Source organism: Moschus berezovskii, chromosome 6 (genome assembly GCF_049115385.1).
Source record: "Moschus berezovskii isolate FMDL1 chromosome 6, NW_MosBer_1.0, whole genome shotgun sequence".
Taxonomy (NCBI): domain Eukaryota; kingdom Metazoa; phylum Chordata; class Mammalia; order Artiodactyla; family Moschidae; genus Moschus; species Moschus berezovskii.
In genome coordinates, this window is record NC_142465.1 from 76886295 (window position 1) to 76905608 (window position 19314).

The 19314-nt window shown below is 45.4% G+C and overlaps 1 protein-coding gene across 6 annotated transcripts in view; it reads right to left on the reverse strand.

Moving 5' to 3' along the window:
• The window catches only part of LARGE1 (LARGE xylosyl- and glucuronyltransferase 1), a 612983-nt gene that overhangs the window by 228253 nt on the left and 365416 nt on the right, over positions 1-19314 (reverse strand). The gene's annotated exons all lie outside the window — the stretch shown is intronic.

Genomic DNA, 19314 nt, shown 5'->3' on the forward strand with positions numbered 1-19314 from the left:
ATGCGAAATGTATTTCCTACTGTGGGATACAGTCAATAAGCTATGAAAAGTACGGATGGGCCAATATCTCCACCTGGTTACAAAGAAAAAGCAAAGCCTGGCAATGGACTCCACCAGCTCTTAATTTTTTTCCACTGGTAATGCATTTTATTGGGCATCTTTCCCACCAGCTCTTTTAATAAAAAGCAGCCAAGCTCCCCAAGCCCATTGGTATCTGTATTTCACACCCCTGCCATCCCTGAGGACTGGGTTGCTTTTTTATTAAAGGAGCCAGTGGGGTTCCCATGTGAGCCCCAAGAGGGAAAGGATCTGATCATTTTGTTCCACTACCTCCACTGGCTTTAAAAATGTACACGGAAAGTTCTTATAAACAACCTTCAATGGGATTTCCTTCTCATTGTCACAATCAAGATCTGACTATCTAGAAATGGCCTAATTAAATCCCCTTAACTATTATGATTGTAGCCTTGAGGGGAAAAAAAAAAAAAAAGGGCAGGCTTTAAAGTTCTGCTGACCTGGGACAAAATCCCCATCTCTGCCACTTGGTGACCATGTGACTGACTCAGGACCCTCAGCTGCAATGTGGGCACAGGCCTAGGGTAAGGGAAATGTCCCGTCAACCCCTGGGAAGGCATGCACAGAATGGGGAGCTCAGTAAACATTCATACCTCCTGCCTTCTGCTCCCCTTCTCTTTCTATGAATGTTTTCAGAGAAGTTACAAAATAACCACATGCCAACTTCACTAATGAGTCAAGAAGAACCACTGCTGAGAAAATGGCATTTCTCCTCCTTCAGTAAAAGCAACAGAGCCATGTGAACCTCCATCCTTTGGCTAGGGGTGATGTGTGCCTGGGTCTAGCTGAGTCCCCCTGCCTCCCACTGAAATTCTGGAGCTGACCCAGTGCCAGCCCCAGTGCGGCTTTGTGCGCCTGATCCCATAACCAGCCCAACCCTGACCTTTTCTGGTATTTATGATGTCAGATCGGATTTTGATCACTGGTTGAGCTCTCGACACAAAGTAAACAGGTTGGCATACTTCCCTGGGAGGTACAAGTGCCAGGATTTTAATCCTGGCCTCCAAACACTTCTCCCAAATGCTACCCTGCCCCAGTGACAAAACAGCCAAGACACAATGTCTCTTTTATTGCAGTCGACAGCAGACCCTGGGTCAGTAACTTCTGTGCAGTGAGTATGGACCCATCTGTACTTAAGCCTTAGATAAGGAGCCTGGAAAGTATGGCTGTCGAGGGTCCAGACATTCTGGCTTGGTTGGCAAAGGGCAGACTTGGGCATCATTCTTCTTAAAGGGCAATCCCCACCCACAGCCATGATTCTAACCTGCAGCCAGTGTGAAAAATAACTGTGTTTGGGTGAAGTGAAGGGAATGGAGAGGTAGATGACCTGGTCCAGTACTCTGGCCAGCCTCTGTGAAGTGGTGGAGAAAGCGCTCAGTTTCATACCAGGAATACACAGCAGAGAGAGGTTAACTGGCTCATCCCAAGATCACATAGCCACTTGGCACTTGGACGCAGGGCTGTCTGACTCTTTCTGTAGCCAAGACATTGCACTGTTGAGCTCAGAGCATCTATAGACATCTGTATGTGAGCAGCCTCAGGCTATAGTCTTCTAAAGTTCAAGAGACGACTAGCATTTTGCTCTTTTTAGAAGACCCAAAGCAACTGGAAACAGACCGAGACTCCAAGGCTTGAACAGATAAATAATAATCATGGAATACCAGGAAGCATAACAAATGACCCGATGCATAAGGTGGGGAAATGGTTATAATACACAGGCAAAGAAAAAATACTAGAATATAAACATTACTATAACATGATCCCAATTTATAGAAAAAAAGAAAAGTGCCTGAAAGAAAATAACTAACAACTATGAAAGTTAAAGTTGCTCAGCTGTGTCGACTCTGCGACTCCATGGACTACACAGTCCATGGAATTCTCCAGGACAGAATACTGGAGTGGGTAGCTTTTCCCTTCTCCAGGGGATCTTACCAACCCAGGGATAGAACCCAGGTCTCCTGCATTGCAGGAGGATTCTTTACTAGCTGAGCCACAAGTGAAGCCCAAGAATACTGGAGTGGGTAGCCCATCCCTTCTCCAGTGGACCTTCCCAACCCAGGAATCGAACCAGGGTCTCCTGCATTGCAGGAGGATTCTTTACCAACTAACTTTTTACCCTAAAACGTTACTGATACTTAACTCTAGGTAGTAGAAACACAGGAGGGATTGTAGTTTCTTCATTGTATGTTACGGACAGGCACTGTTTTATTCATGACACATACATACCAAGGAGATCCACATACTGAACCTTAATGATGCTTTGTGACAGAACAGTCTACTTTTGAAAGGGTCCAGTAAATTCTTGTTTCTGCCTCTGAAGTGAAGGCCTTTTAGTATTACCGTAATGCCTGGGGACACTTTATACTGCAGTCACCCTGTACTATCTGGAATTCTGATCTTAAGGTTCTACAAACAATATATATTTTCCTTGAAAGTAATATATATATATAGATACCACACACATATGTGTACATATATTATATATATAATATGGACCTCCCTGGAGGTCAGGTGGTTAAGACTCCGAGCTTCCAAAGCAGGGGCATGGATTTGATCCCTGGTCAGGGAACTAGGATCCCATATGCCACATGGTGTGACCAAAATAATAAGCAAAAACTATATATAATATATATTGTATAATAAACATACTCTCTCTCTCTATATATATATATATATATATGGGGGGAGGGGAGGGAGAGGGGATATCATATGCCATTGGTGCATCTCTAAAGCCCTAAGGGAAACAAGCATTTGGGGAAGAACACCTAATGTTTGCTGCTATGAACAGCTTCCAGGAGTATTCAAAAGCCCACCTCCCACCACAGTGGCTTCCAAGACTGTCTCCAGAGATAGAGACTAGAACCTAGCACGGGTTTGGAAGCCCCAGATTTCTGTTCTGAGATTCTCACTAGGCTGAGCCAACACATCACCACTCACTCTTGGGAGATCTAACTTCTCTAGGAACTCTGTTTGGGGCCTGACATCATCAGTCCCCTGTACTCTGTGTCTCTGTTTCTACCTTACATAGTGTGTTTTTTTGTCTGTGTATGAACTTGGTGGTGCAAGCCCCCAGGGTGACTCCAGGGTATCTGTGGTTTGCCACTTCACATGAGCAGAAAAGGAAAAAAAAAAAAAAGAATGTTGTAGTACCCAAAGAGCTACAGAAACTGAAAAGCTAGTTTTGTTCATTCAAGATAAGGCTGTATATTGTCACCCTGCTTATTTAATTTATATGCAGAGTACATCTTGCAGAATGCTGGGCTGGATGAATCACAAATTGGAATCAAGATGCTGGGAGAAATACCAACAACCTCAGATATGCAGATGATACTACATTAATGGCAGAAAGAGAAGAGGAGCTAAAGAGCCTCCTGAAAAGGGTGAAAGAGGAGAGTGAAAAAGTTGGCTTAAAACTCAACATTCAAAAAAAACTGAGATCATGGCATCTGGTCCCATCACTTCATGGCAAAAAGAAGGGGAAAAAGTGGAAACGGTGGCAGATTTTATTTTCTTAGGCTCCAAAATCACTGTGGATGGTGATTGCAACCATGAAATTAAAAGATGCTTGCTCCTTGGAAGGAAAGCTCTGACAAACCTAGACAGTGTATTTAAAAAGCAGAGACATTACTTTGCTCACAAAGGTCCAGATAGTCAAAGCTATGGTTTTTCCAGTAGTCATGTATGGATGTGAGAGTTGGACCACAAAGAAGGCTGAGTGCCAAAGAATTGATGCTTTCGAACTGTTGTGCTGGAGAAGACTCTTGAGAGTCCCTTGGACAGCAAGGAGATCAAAGCAATCAGTCCTAAAGGAAATCAACCCTGAATTTGATTTCTAATGTCTCTCATTGGAAGGACTGACGCTGAAGCTCCAATACTTTGACTACCTGATACAAAGAGCAAATTTACTGGAAAAGACCCTGATGCTGGGAATGGTTGAGGGTAGGAGGAGAAGAGAGCAAAGAGGATGAGATGGTTGGATGACATCATTGGCTTAATGGACCTGAATTTGAATACACTCCAGGAGATACTGAAGGACAGGGAAGTCCTGCATGCTGCAGTCCATGGGACTTCAGAGTTAGATACAACTTAGCGACTGAAAACAAGCCCACCCATGAGTCATTTAGTATTAATAGCTGCCGTGATTATTAGATGGGATGTCAAGGTATTGTGATGCTTATGTTCAAGGAACCCTTGTTTTACTTAACAATGGCCCAAGGCCAAGAGTACTGATGTTGACAATGTGGATACGCTCTTACTGTGGCCTAATTTATAAATTAAACTTTATCATAGGTAGGTACATATCAGTTCAGTTCAGTCACTCAGTTGTGTTTGACTCACTGTGACCCCATGGACTGAAGCACACCAGGCTTCCCTGTCCATCAGCAACTCCCAGAACTTGCTCAAACTCACATCCATTGAGTTGTTGATGCCATCCAACCATCTCATGCCCTTCTCCTCCTGCCTTCAACCTTTCCCAGCATCAGGGTCTTTTCCAGTGAGTAAGTTCTTCACATCAGGTGGCCGAAGTACTGGAGCTTCAGCTTCAGCATCAGTCCTTCCAATGAATATTCAGGACTGATTTCCTTCAGGATTGACTGGTTTGATCTCTTTGCAGTCCGAGGTATGAATCAGTGCCGTTCAGTTCTGTCACTCAGTCGTGTCTGACTCTGCAACCCCATGGACCGCAGCATGCCAGGCTTTCCTGTCCATCACCAACTCCCGGAGTTTACCCAAACTCATGTCCATTGAGTCGATGATGCCATCCAGCCATCTCATCCTCTGTCATCCCCCTCTCCTCCTTTCCCAATCCTCCTCAATCTTTCCCAGCATCAGGGTCTTATCCAATGAGTCAGTTCTGCACATCAGGTGGCCAAAGTACTGGAGTTTCAACTTCAACATTAGTCCTTCCAATGAACACTCAGGACTGATCTCCTTTAGGATGGACTGGTTGGATCTCCTTGCAGTCCAAGGGACTCTCAAGAGTCTTCTCCAACGCCACAGTTCAAAAGCATCAATTCTTAGGCGCTCAGCTTTCTTTATAGTTCAACTCACATCCATACATGACCACGGGAAAAACCACAGCCTTGACTAGATGGGCCTTTGTTGGCAAAGTAACGTAGGAAAAACATAGCCTTTATAACATTTGGTCCCATCCAGTTTCAGGCATCCGCTTGCAGATAAGGGGGGACTATAGGAACTAATTTTTAGCATCAACCAGGCTCAGACTGGGATAGACCTTGAAGGTGGAGCCAACAGATAGATGCAGAGCATGAGGGCAAGAAAGATATCAAAGGTACTCACACCATATGTGGTTCTGGCTCTGCTTCTGCCAGTGTGAATTTGTTTAAGATTCGCAGACCTGAAAGGAGCACTGAGATCCCAGTCAAACCTGTTTTACAGACTCATTCATCTCTTCACCAGTCATTCAACAAATACCTATTGAACAGATATCCTTGGATCAGAAAGGGAGAGTGACTTGCCTGAGGCTAGTGACGGTAGAACACAGACCCACATCCAAGTTAAGTACTCTTGCAACTGCATCACATAAATGAAAGACCTTCTGGATCTTCTTCGCCTTTGCAACAAAAAGCAGTCCACTAGTTCCCAATCTCTAAGATTCCTTTCAATCCTGTTTTCTATATGTGTGCATGCCAGCAAAGCCACGTTTCAACTTCCCTTGTTTCCTCTTGTTTCTGTACAAGAACCGGAAAGAAAATTTATCTTTCAACATGTCACCTTTTCACTTTGACAAACACTGATTTATTTTGTAATTGATGTCCCAGGAAGGCACACACCTCATCTGCTTGAATGATGACACAATTAATTAGACCAAACAAGGAAGAAAGCCCAGGACACAGCCCAAGCTGAAGGTACTACTTACCACGAGTAGCATACAATTTCTCAGAGCAGAGCAATTTGCAAAAGGGAAGATCAAGGAGATATTCAGGCATGTTTAACTTCCAATTTAGACCACATCTGTGGGCCAGTAGGTTCCAAAATCTACCTTCTCCATCTAGACATAACAGCACTCTAAAATGCTAAAGAAAAATCTCTTCATGTATCAAAAATGTGCAAATGTCTGTTACCTGTTATGGTCACAGAGGAGGACCCCGTCTGTCTGAGACAGGAAGTGGTGACAGGGGTTTGTGGGAAGGGAATAAAAACAGAACACTGTAGGTAGAATGGGTTCTATTAGCCAGTGTGCTCCTTAAGGCTGCAAGTGACAGAAATTTAAGCTGACTTTAAGAAATAAAAAAAAGAAAGATATTTTGCTCCTGGCATGGCTGGACCTAGAGACAGCAACACAGCGTAATATGGAGTTTGTCTCTCTTCTCAGGATATCAGAGTTGCTTTCACTCTCAGACCCAGTGGCTACGCAGGAAAGAGGTTACACACCCAGCCTGAGGCAGCCATCCTTAGAAAGACCTGCTTGCAAAGCTGGCCCTTGGCTGGTATGTGTGAACATGGGTTCCAGGAACGTTCCTATTAATATTATTCCCTGGCAAGAATGGTCCAATGTGTTTCAAATTGCTTATGGAAACATTATAGTTTATGATGAACACCGCTTTCCTTTTGGAAGTCTGGGATTTTGCTATGTGCTAGAGGATGCCTGGGGCTTCCCAGATAGCTTGGTAGTAAAGAATCTGCCTGCCAATGCAGGAGACGTGGGTTCAATCCCTGGGTCAGGAAGATCCCCTGGAAGAGGAAATGGCAACCCACTCCAGTATTCTTGCCTAGGAAATCCCACGGACAGAGCAACCAGGTGGGCTACAAAAGAGTCAGAGAGACTTAATGACTAAACACCAACAAGAGAGGATGCCTACATGACCAGTCCCGAATAAAGGTCTCGGGTATTGAGTTTCCAACGAGCTTCTCTGGTGGATAGCATTTCACACACTGCCAGAGGAATCAAGTGTGTCCCATGTGACTCCATTGGGAGAAGATTCTGGAAGCCTCAGCCTTGTGTCCCCTAGACTTCACCCCATACACCTTTGTCCTCTGCTGATTTTGCTTTATGTCCTTTGCTGTAATAAGTCACAGCAATGAATTCCACTCATGTTGACTCCTATGAGTCCTCCTAACAGAACACTGAATCTAGGGGTGGTCTTGGGGACCCCGACACAGTAGCAAAATGACCAAAAACGTTCTGGTCTTATCTTTTCGTAGTAACAGCAACAGTAGTAGAAATTCTTTCCCAGAAGTTGCAATAAATGTTCTTGGCTTATTATCTTAGTTGCGATGGATTCAGCTTCAGGCATACCACCACTGTGGACCAGTCACCAGAGCCTGAGAGGTGACTGTAGTCCCACTGCTAGGCAGGACAGGGTCATGCCCTTATCCCTGCAACCAGGGATAGGATCACCAACCATCACGCACACTGAAAACCAATCACGACAAGGAGACACATCCTGCTGATGCTGGTGGAAGCGGGGCATGGAAGCTGAGCAGCAAAGACAGAACTTCTACCACAGTGGAGCACAAATGGGGTGCATTATGAGGAAGCATTTGTTATATAGACATTCACCAGCAGCAGCAGCAGCAGCAGCACAGAATCACAGAGACAAGAGAGCTGAACTTACTTTCTTACGCTAAATATATGCTTTCTCTTGTGTTTCCCACCTAATCGTCTAAACTGGGAAACTAGAGATGAATCTTTTCTCTCGTGAACCACATCTTACTGGGACACTCACCTTTAAATGATTATGTTGTTCCATCCTACCTCCACCTTAGCTCAGGCAATGATCATTGGTTTCTTGGATTACTGACACGGCCAACTGACTGGACTCTGCTTTTGGTTTCACACCATCCAGCCCATCCCACTCGTGGTAGCCCAGTTACCTTTCTATCCTGAGGACTGACCAGCCTGATTAGGTCACTCTTCACCTTCAGTTCAGTTCAGTCGCTCAGTCGCGTCCGACTCTTTGCGACCCCATGAACCACAGCACGCCAGGCCTCCCTGTCCATCACCAACTCCCGGAGTTCACTCAAACTCATGTCCATCGAGTCGGTGATACCATCCAGCCATCTCATTCTCTGTCGTCCCCGTCTCCTCCCACCCCCAATCCCTCCCAGCATCAGAGTCTTTTCCAGTGAGTCAACTCTTCGCATGAGGTGGCCAAAGTAGTGGAGTTTCAGCTTTAGCATCAGTCCTTCCAATGAACACCCAGGACTGATCTCCTTTAGAATGGACTGGTTGGATCTCCTTGCAGTCCAAGGGACTCTCAAGAGTCTTCTCCAGCACCACAGTTCAAAAGCATCAATTCTTCGGCGATCAGCTTTCTTCACAGTCCAACTCTCACATCCATACATGACCACTGGAAAAACCATAGCCTTGACTAGATGGACCTTTGTTGGCAAAGTAATGTCTCTGCTTTTTAATATACTATCTAGGTTGGTCATAATTTTCCTTCCATGGAGTAAGCGTCTTTTAATTTCATGGCTGCTTTCTTATCCATTCATCTGAAAGCTTTGGTACATATACACAATGGAGTACTATTCAGCCATTAAAAAGAATGCATTTGAATCAGCTCTAATGAGGTGGATGAAACTGGAGCCTATTATACACAGTGAAAAAGCCAGAAAGAAAAACACCAATACTCTTCACCTTAGAGACCGTCAATGGAGTCTCACGATCTCCTAGAAAAACCCAAATTCCCTGGTGTGGCACGCCACACCACACTTTCTGTGATCTAGCTCCTGCCTACTTCGCAATCTTCCATCAGGTTCCCAATCCACCCACCCATACTCAATTCTTTGTACAAAAAGGTCCAGCAGTAGGAATGCCCTGAAGTTCAGACAACATGCCATCCTGTTTCATGTCACGACTTTGGTCCATTCTGTTCTCCTTGGTTCCACTTTCCCATGTGGAGATCTCCAGGCAACTAACAAGACCCATTTTTTCTTGTGTTGTGAGTGATGACTTTGCCAGCTCCCAGAGTTAATCTCTCCTCCCATGATGGCAGCATTGTGCTTGGTACATGCCCCTACCTCTCACTACAACCCTTTCTTAGTATTTATTTGCCCTTCTGAATTCTCAACTAGAGTTCACCTTCAGGAAAGCTGGTGTATCATCTTACCCATCCTTACAGCTCAGTACTGACTTTGAGAATGACAAGGAGCACTGCTTAAAAACCTATGGACTAAATCCACAAATGAAAAAGACAGGCTGAGGGCTGAGACTGTGACTCTCCCACTTACCAGGCAGATGATTTGGGTGCATTGTTTAACTTTTTTAAGCATTAGTTCTCCCTCTTGTAAGACGCAGATTGGACTAGTCATCTGTCAGGATTCTTGTGAGGATTCAAGGAGCTACTGTATATGGAACATCCAGGTGCATGCAGAATCTGGACTGTATCAGGCATCTCATCAAAGCAAGGTATCCCCCAAATGTACCAAACTCATTCAAGATATTAATAATAATAAGGGAAACTGGGTGCAAGGTATATGGGGACTCTATACTAACTTCATAATTTTTCTGTAAATAATAAACTGTTCCAAAATTTTTTAAAGTTCACTTAAATAAGAAAAAAGCAAGTTCCGTCTCTGCCAACCAACCCTCCCCTTCCTTCCTTCTTTCTCAGTTCCACCCAAAAATCCTTCAAAGATGCCTCATTTTTTAAAAAATATTCTAGTATCATATTATTCTCCTCCCTGGCCCAGAAAATGGATTATTGGGTAGATTTCAGAAATCCTTTTTTAATCTTTTAAGCATTTTTGTCATCATGGGATATGATCTTTTGATATCTAAGCCGTAAAGAAGAGAAGACTTACATTGCCACACCTTCTCTGTCCTGAGACCCATCAAAAGGCAAAGAAGAAAACAGAAACCCAAGCTTCCTGGTCAAATGGAGATGGCAGATAATGAAAAAAATATCCTTCTGCTTCTCGGGAAGCTGGTGATTTCACTCCGTCCTATGCTGGCTGACAGTGTTCAACGGCCCCTCCATCCATCTCAATAAGGAATCCGCACACACAACTCTGCCCACTGCACTCTCCAGATGCACAAGCCCAGTGCACAGCACGGAGGACAGAACAGCCATTTGTCTTCCTTGACAGGCCACGTCCGTCCTTGTCATATATTAGATGCTGCTAATAATCTATGTGTACGTGTTTAGGAGAAAAAAAAATGTGTCCTTGCGATAGTCACAGAATGACATGATTCCCTCTCTTCAGAAGTATGGAGATGAGCAGCACGTTGGGTCTTCTGATTCCAAGGGAAAAATCATAAACTCCAGAGGGTCCTACCCAAATTTATGGCTAAGAATGCATTAGAGTCAGGTCAATTCAATCATGCCTTCCCTTGGTATTGAGTTTCCTTCCAGGTACAAGGGAATGAAGGCATTATAAAGAAGGCTGAGCACTAAAGAATTGATGCTTTTGAACTGTGGGGCTGGAGAAGACTCTCGAGAGTCTCTTGGACAATAAGGAGATCAAACCAGTCAGTCCAAGAGGAAATCAACCCTGAATATTCATCGGAAGGACTGATGCTGAAGCTCCAATACTTCGGCCACCTGATGCAAAGAGCCAACTCATTGGAAAAGACCCTGATGCTGGGAAGGATTGAAGGCAGAAGGAGAAGCGGGCAGCAGAGGACAAGATTGTTGGATAGCGCCACCAATTCAATGGACGTGAATTTGAGCAAACTCTGGGAGGCAGTGCAGGACAGAGGAACCTGGTGTGCTGCATTCCATGGGGTCACAAAGAGTCAGACACGACTTAGCTACTTACACCAACAAATTCATCTTCTGAAGGAGGAAATTCACTAGTGGCTATTCAACTATCTGCAGCCCTAGGAGAGGAAAAAATTCACAGATCAGGCATCTTGGAAGCTAGTGTTGAGCATAAAAAAGGGGAAAGGAAGTCTGAAGTGCACGCAGTAGAAGCTTGAGCATAGGGCTGACTCCGAAAGTCATTCATTAAGGGCACGTGGTAAGGGGGTCTCCAAGATATGAACCGATAAACAAGCGGCAGAAAGTTCAGATTTCATTTCTTCTTTGGCACTGGCCATTATCAACCATGTAAAGCAGCGCCACCAGCACTGGACATCCTATACCTTTTTAAAATCAGTAATGGAACCACTAAGGAAGTGTTCCCAGCAGAGAAAGCCTGTCCTTCGGGGGACACTTGCAGATGCCTGCAGATGTGCTTGCTTGTCACAGCTGGGGAAAGGGGTGCAGCTGGCATCTAGTGAGTAGAGGCTAGGGATGACAGGACAGCCCCCGCAATGATGAATTACCCAACCCCGAATGTCAAGGGCACCGCGGCAGAGAAACCTTGCATGAAAGCAATGGTAGCCGAAGCATCGGTGCTGTCCAGACCGCTGGCGGGAGACAGGAGGGGCCTTGGAGTTGCACAGTTTGCAAAGACACCACAGGTAATTAACTCTGATACTGAAAGCCTCCACCCTGCAATTCAGAATTACTGCTCAGAGAACACAGTTGCAAATGACCATTAGCTGCTTGACTAGCATATGCCTGTTAATCCGATTTGGTATTTCGCTCATGTAGACTTGGAACACAGCTAACCCTCAGGGAAGACCCCTTTGGCCCAGATACTTATAGAACAAACAAGAACAAAAAGGCTTCTTTCCTGAGCACGTGATTCTCAAGATGTGCTTTGTCTCTAACTACATAAATTTATTTTTTAAAGTTTTTTTTTTGATGTGGACAGCTTTTAAAGTCGTTATTGAATTTGTTACAGTATTGCTTCTGTTTTATGTTTGGATTATTTGGCCATGAGGCATGTGGGATCTGAGCTCCCCGACTAGGGATCAAACCGGCACTCGCTGCGTTGGAAGGTGAAGTCTTAACCACTGTACCACTAGGGAAGTCCCTTAATAAACTGATTCAGTAAGTATTTGCTTCTTGCCTCTTCCTGCTACCTGGTCTGCATCTGCCTCTCACAGTCACCCCCATTAAGTCTTTAGTACCTTTATTTGATTCTGCCCCACCCTCTCATCTCCTAATTCCCCCAGAATGACCTAGGACAGCTCACGCAACCAGGCACCCACTGGGGTTACATTCACGATCAAAATTTCCTTCACTCAAGGCAGCTGATATCAGAAAAAATATTAGAAAAGCAACCGAAATGAGTAATTCACATTAATGGCAGGTAACCCCAAAATGTTCCCTGGAAGTGTCTGATATTTTTCAAATAAGGATGAGTTAGTCACATGAATTTCTACTGGATCAGGCCTTAGATTGCGTAACTTGTGCATCCAGTACCAAGTAAGTGTTCAGTAAACATTTATTGGGTGTCTGAATGAGCAAGAAAATACCTTTGGGCAGAGGAACTCTCTATAGTTTTAATCTTTATACTTATCATTATCTCTTCCTGAAATTTAAAAAAAAATCCCATGGGCCTGTCAGGAGGTGGTAACCATTCTAAATGTGAGACTCAAGCAAGGTATTTACCAAAAATGGCAACAGCACAAGGTCCCAGGACTCTGTGGTCACATAATAAAAGGTCCTCAAGGGGACCCTAAGATCTGAGACCCTAAGATCCTTCTCTCTGATTCTAATCAGGCTCCCAATTCAGTTCTTCCTTCTCTAGCCCAGAACTCAACCCACCCTCCATTTTTCTTCCAGCACTCTAAGATAAAAGGAAAACCTAGAGAAACAATACTGAAAAAATAATAGCATATTTTCTAGATTCTAAGGGGACACTGACATAGCAAAACATTTTCTAGGAGAAAAGATCAACAGTCAAGGGACTTTGGTAAGTCACATCTCAGTTTCAGAAACTGTAAAATGTGAAAAAAATCTGCATCAAAAACTGAAATAATTTAACAGATCCCTGCAAAGGACTAGGTGAGTTACATATTTTGCTTTTGAAATATTATACCTATTAAAACTGAAGTGTAAATTGCAGGGGAGAGCCGGGCCTCCACTTAGGTTCTAGAACCTCACAATCCATGGTCTCTGATCTCCCCACTGAGACACACCGTTGGTGACTCCCATCAGGACAAAATCCTGACTATTTTTATATGACCCCCCTTCCCAAGCCCCCATCCTCATTAAAAATTTTTTTTCTTATCATTTAGCTGTTTTTTTAAAAAAAAAAAACTTTTTATTTTGTATTGGGATATAGCTGATTAACAATGTTGTGATAGTTTCAGATGGACAGCAAAGGGACTCAGCCATACACATACATGCATCCATTCTCCCCCAAACTCCCCTCCCATCCAGGCTGTCACATAACATTGAACAGAGTTCCCCGTCCGCTACAGTAGATCCTTGCTGGTGATCCATTTTAAACATAGCAGAATGTGCAGGTAACCAGAAGTTTGCTCTCTAAGTCTGAGTGTTTTTCTGTTTTGTAGGTTCAAGTGTATCATTTCATTTTAGATTTCACATATAAGGGATGTCAAACTTATTTTTGGCATTCCTTCTCTGACTTACTTTCTCCTTCTCTGACTTATTTCACTCAGGTTGACCATCTCCAGGTTCCATGTTGTTGCCTATGGCATTATTTCCTTCTTTTTAATGGCTGAGCAATATTCCACTGTATCATTGTACCCCCTGCACCCACCCCCAGCCCATCCTCATCTTGATCGAGGATATCTGGGGAAATTTTCTTACTCATAGAGGACTAACACCATCTCCTCTGAGATGAAGGTTTTCCCATCCTGACTCTTAGGAAGGCAGACAGCTGTCTTACTGTGGTGACAGTAAAATGACTCTCATATATTAGAAACAGCAGCAGTGACGCACTGCTGGTCCTTCGTCTGTATCAGGCACCGTTCTGAGACCGTTTTACGTCTCATCTCACATCACCCTCACCACATCATCATCCCCACTCTGCCAGTAAGAAACAGAGGTCCAGAGACATGAGTAATGCCAGGGTCAGAAGGTCGGTGAGAGGATGGATGGGAGGCAGCCTTAGGAAAGGCCCCGGATGTCTGTGTCCAATGACTCCGGGAGTGGAGCCTTCAGCTGAATGAGGACGAGGTGGAAGAAACACCTCACGGCACTCTAGAAACTTCTCTTTCCTTCCCTTCCCTAGGAGACTCATAGGGTCTCTCCAGCTCACTTCACAGAGAGCCTGCATCCCTGTGCAGGAAGGAAATTCACACAGCAGACAGAGGTCCCTTTGCCCCATCAGGGGACCCTGGGGAGCATGGGAGTGGCTGTCCTGTCCCATCCCATGAGCCACGCAGACAGGGCCATCAGGACGTGGCTGGCTTGGTGACACAGTGGTAACTAGAGGCAGGAGCTGACATCACTCACTGGGTGTGAGCTGCACTGTCAGGGTCTCCTGACATAATCAGGGTGCAGTCCATGACCCTTTCCCCCAACAAGCCTGTTCCCCATCCTTGCCAATCACAGCCTGCCAATCACACCTCACCCAGCCTTTGGATGTGCTGACCCCCACCTGCCATCACCCAATGAACCTCCCATTGGATAAACAGCAGATCCAGCCAGCTACCCTCCCTTTAGGGCTGGGAACCACAGCATTGGCACCCCTGGATTCTATACCTGGAAACCGGAAAAGGAAACTGTCATAGCCCAATGGGAACATTTTAATAAAATAGCTTTGCTTTCATTGCAAAAATGAAACACCTAAAGATACCTCCAGCCCAGACTCTTTTGTAAGATCCAGATCTATTCAGTCCATCTGCACACGCCCAACATGGAACTCGTCACCTGGGGCCATCCACTCCACTCCTGCCTTCGTCTCTCTTAGACATCACCTGCTGCCCCCAAGGGCAACATCCTGCTATAAGGCCACTGTCATATCTTGCTTGGACCACAGCAGTAGACAACCTCCCACCTGCTGCTGAAACTTTCTTTCAAGGCACTGGTTTCCTGTTTCATCTCATAGAACCACCCCACACTGCAGCCAAAGGAACCTTTCAAATCTGAAAATCTGAGCATCCTTTTCTGTACCTAAAACTCTCAACTGGTTTTCAGTTACCTTTAGATAAAACCCAAAGCTGCAATTGACAAGACTTTTCACGGTTCTCTTGCCTTATTTCCTACTCTGCAATCTGGAATCACATGTTTCATCTGTTCATTCATTTAAGGAGCACCTGCCAGGCATTGTTCTAGCTGCTGGGAAAGCATCAGGGAGAAGACAAAGACCCCTGCCCTCAGGTACGTATGTATTAGCTGGAGAGACACACAGTAATCAGGTAAAGCCAGCCAGGTCCTCGGTATCTGGGGGTCTTGCAGCTTCCTGGGTGGAGCAGAGCAATCTTAATAAGCAATTATGGACTAGATTAGATGATGGATGCAGTAAAAAACAGGAAAGAACAGCGTGAGAAGGATGGGATGGTACCCCAGGTTGCAGGATTAAAGGGGCCTGTTGGCAGAAATCTTGAGAGAAGCTGAGCTTTGAGCAGAACCTTAAAAGGAGTTCTGGCAGCAAGACACGGAGGGACCTGGGGGACTAGCATTCCCAGCACGGGGACATCAGAGAAAATGACCAAGGCAGAGCCCGCCTGGTCTGTCTGAGGAACAGACTGCAGTGGGTTTCACTGTCTGCACTGCTCTCTCTCTGGACCTCTGGCCTCTGGGTACTGCATCGCTTCTAAGTGAGGCCATCAGGCTAATGTTGCCATTGCTTCTTCCCTTCACAAGCCTCCCTGGCCAAGACTGCGGCTGCTGCTCAGTCGCTTCAGTTGTGTCTGACTCTTTGGACTGTAGCCCACCAGGCTCCTCTGTCCATGAAATTCTCCAGGCAAGAGTTACTGGAGTGGGTTGCCATTCCCTTCTCCAGGGGCCCTTCCTGACCCAGGGTCTCCTGCATTGCAGGCAGGTTCTTTACCATTTGAGCCACCAGGGAAGCCCCTTGGCCAAGGCTGCTTCTCAAATGTGATTCTACTTCACCGTGAATTCTGCCTTTCAAGGTACTTTCCACACTTTAATGTAACTAAATTCACTTGGATCTAGAATGTAGTGGTTAAACATCTAGTAGGCTCTGAGGTCAGCCTTGGGTCAACCTGGCTTCCATGCAGACTCCACCACTGCCTCACGCAGGCTGGAGGGTCTCAGGCAAAACACTTAAAGCCTTCTGAGGGGGAAATAAGATAGTCTGGCTCCCGACACAGAAAAAACAGCTGATAGGAATTAGCAACATGGGGGGAGGTCTGGGTCTGTGTGACTCACTATTTTATCCCCAGGGCCAAGGACAGGTCCAAGGGCTCAAAAGATAATGAATGAATGAGTGACGGAATAGATGTGGAAGGTGGGGCTGGAGGAGCAGGGAAGAAGGGAGGAAGGAAGGAGGGAAGGTCCTACACAAGGTCCTAGAGGGTCCAAAAACCCCTTTAAGGCAAGTGATTATAACCACAGAAGTTCTTAAACGTCTTTTCAAAAACAATACTTCCAGAGTTCTTCATATTTGGCCTTTTTACATTATTGTACACTTTACAGCTGCCCCATGGCTTTGTGGGCAAAGTTGCAAGGTAATGGAGCAGACACCCATTAATGCAATCTGCTGTTACCCCACACCTGCTGGCAGGAGTCCTTAGAGAAAGTGGAACATTGGAAGAATAATGCAAACTATCTGCACATTTCCTGCAAGGACCCTGCTGGCATTGTTCTTGGCTCACTGAGGCCCAGAGGAGTCAAGCAACCTGCCTGTGGTCAGTCTCCAGAGGGGCTCCAATTCTGGCTTATTCTACTGGACCACAGTGAATACATGTGGAGACGTCCTAGAGCTCACAGCTACTTTAAAGAGGGTGTCCTGGAACTTCACAAGCTGGGCCAGTATTCGGCAGATGGAGGTTTTATTTCTTAAATCTGGGGAAAATCACTCTTCCTTATGCCTTTGATTCTGCCCCCATGCCAGTTGGAGTAGACTTGATCCGGATGCAGAGACAGGCAAATGCCACACAGGCGATGACCACGGCAGAGACCGAGGCTGGTCTAAGTCCTTACTAAAAAGCTCGTTCCTAGGTTCTCCACGTAATGAGTTTAGGTAGGGGGAATTTCACAGCATCCTTAAGGAGTCAAGTCTATATGAGACTGAACACTAGAGTCACTGCAGCCCAGATAAACTAGCTGTTCCAGACCAGAGAAAATCCAGCAAGGCCAAATGGCATCAATGTCACTCACAATGTTTACAGTGAAAGATATCAACGGCAATTACCTTTATGAGAGGGGAACCTTCCCTCCCGGATCAGAGTGCTCCACATTTATGGGTCTATCCTAAGGGACTTCCTTCCTACTCTGTGACCTGGCTTCTAATCATTCCATTTAGAAAAAATAATCTACACACACAACCCTATATTAAAGAGAGCCATATGGAAAAAAGAAGAGCTTACTTACTTTCTTTTCATTTCCTTATTTTCCCAGAAAAGTTAGGGCGGGCATGGGAAAACCTCAAGACGCTTGTTATACTCCTTTGCTGGTGATAGGTAAACACAGACACAGTATTCCTTGTTTGTGAGCTCCTTGAAGGCAGGTGCCCTGTTCTAACAACAGCATCTAATATATTCCTCTGCACTGTGGGGGCCTGACTAATGCTCAAAATGAACCAACGAGAGGATGAGCAAATAAAATGCAGCCCATTAACTGAACTCCTTGCAGTCAAACTTCCCCGGCCCTGACCTTGGTCCATATACTCTGCTCTGCCCCAGGAGCTGCCTTGAGTCTCTAAGCCCTCCAAATCAGCATCCTTGGGTCATCTCTGGGAGCAGCAAGAGCCTCGGGTGCCTTCCCATCCACGAGGATATGGGGGTGGGCGGGCTTAACACCAGATTACTGTGGTTGTGACCGGCGACAGAACCCTACCAGCGCTGTGGCAGGTCCTTGCTGGGACAGAATAGATGTGATTTCCCAGCAATAGGTTACCTTTAGGGACCACCTGTCCCTGGGATCTTGCTGGGTTACACTCATCCAGGAGAGACTTGCAGCTCTGAATGTATATGACAGGCTGAGATTCTTGGGAAGTAGATGCGGGAATGGGAGTGAGCACGCTGGGGGTTAACTTGGGGAGAATTCTCAGAACAGCATTTAAGAGAGGGGCAGCACGCCCGCAGGACTGGGCACAAGGAGAAATGGGGCTGCCAGGCAGATGCCAGTGGATCCTGCAAGATCTCACATGCATCATTCAGTCCATGGTGTGGGGCGTGGCCCCGGGCAAGGTGACTCTCTTCACCTGAGACCATTCCCCAAAGAGGGCTGACAGCAGAGCCCACCTGCAGGCAGTCTGGCAGCTGGAGGAAGGAGCCTTTCCTCCCAAAGGGGAATGTGAGTGTCCACCACACATAATCACTACCCTCACCCTGCAAGACGGACATGATCATCACGTCTATGGTGACATGGTCCCAGCTGGAGGTGGAGATCCCTCCCTCCACAGGAGATGGTGACTCTCCCTCCCCTTCACTTCTCATCATACAGCCAGGGCCCAGTGGATGACTCCTTACAGTCAGTGCCCCCAGCGGGGATGCAACAGATGCCTGTTGAATAAATACATTGCTGAATACTGAAGGTCAGCACTAAAATAGGAATAAAATGCCACATAACTATAGAAAAAAAAAATGCCCCTAATGAGTGCAGTGTAATCAGGAAAAAACAAAATCAAATGGATGCGATGGGGGACTTGAAAAGAGATACACAGGGAAGACAATACACAGCTCCAAGTGGAACCTTGCATCTGCCAACCTTCTGTTCCTTTATTTGTGAACTAAAACGACAGATCCAAACATTCTATGAAGAAGAGATCAGAAAGCTGAGACACACTCTGTTTCAACAGAGTCTATTAGTGTTGTTATTGACACGAATAAGTAAAGTTTTGATCCTGACAAGGAAAAGAGTCCAAGGGCCAGAGTGTTTTGCCCCCATGGTGTGCTGAGGACTTTTTTCAATTATCCCAAAGCTGGGAGGCTCCCAGAAGGAAGCAGGCAGAGACTGGAGTGGGTGAGGAATTTACTCTTCTGTCAGTGAATGGAAACAGAAACCAAGTGGAATAGCCTGCGATTCTTGAGAATGCTGTGATTTAAAATCACTAAGCAATATTTCACCTTCAGAGGATAAGAAGCTATAGAGAAGAGGCAGGAGGGATTTTAAACACAGACGCCAGAGTGCAGAAGTCAGAAAAAAAAAAAAACAACACTCACCGATAGGTTTATTTCTCAGTGTATTTGTATAATATTGAGAATATAAAACTTATATCGTAATTTAAAGGATGATTCCTGAGAGGGGTATTAAACTAATAGTAGGGTTTGTGTCTGTCACTTCTCTCATGAATCCACACCAGTTATAAACACTGCTTGTCCTCACAATTTCCCAC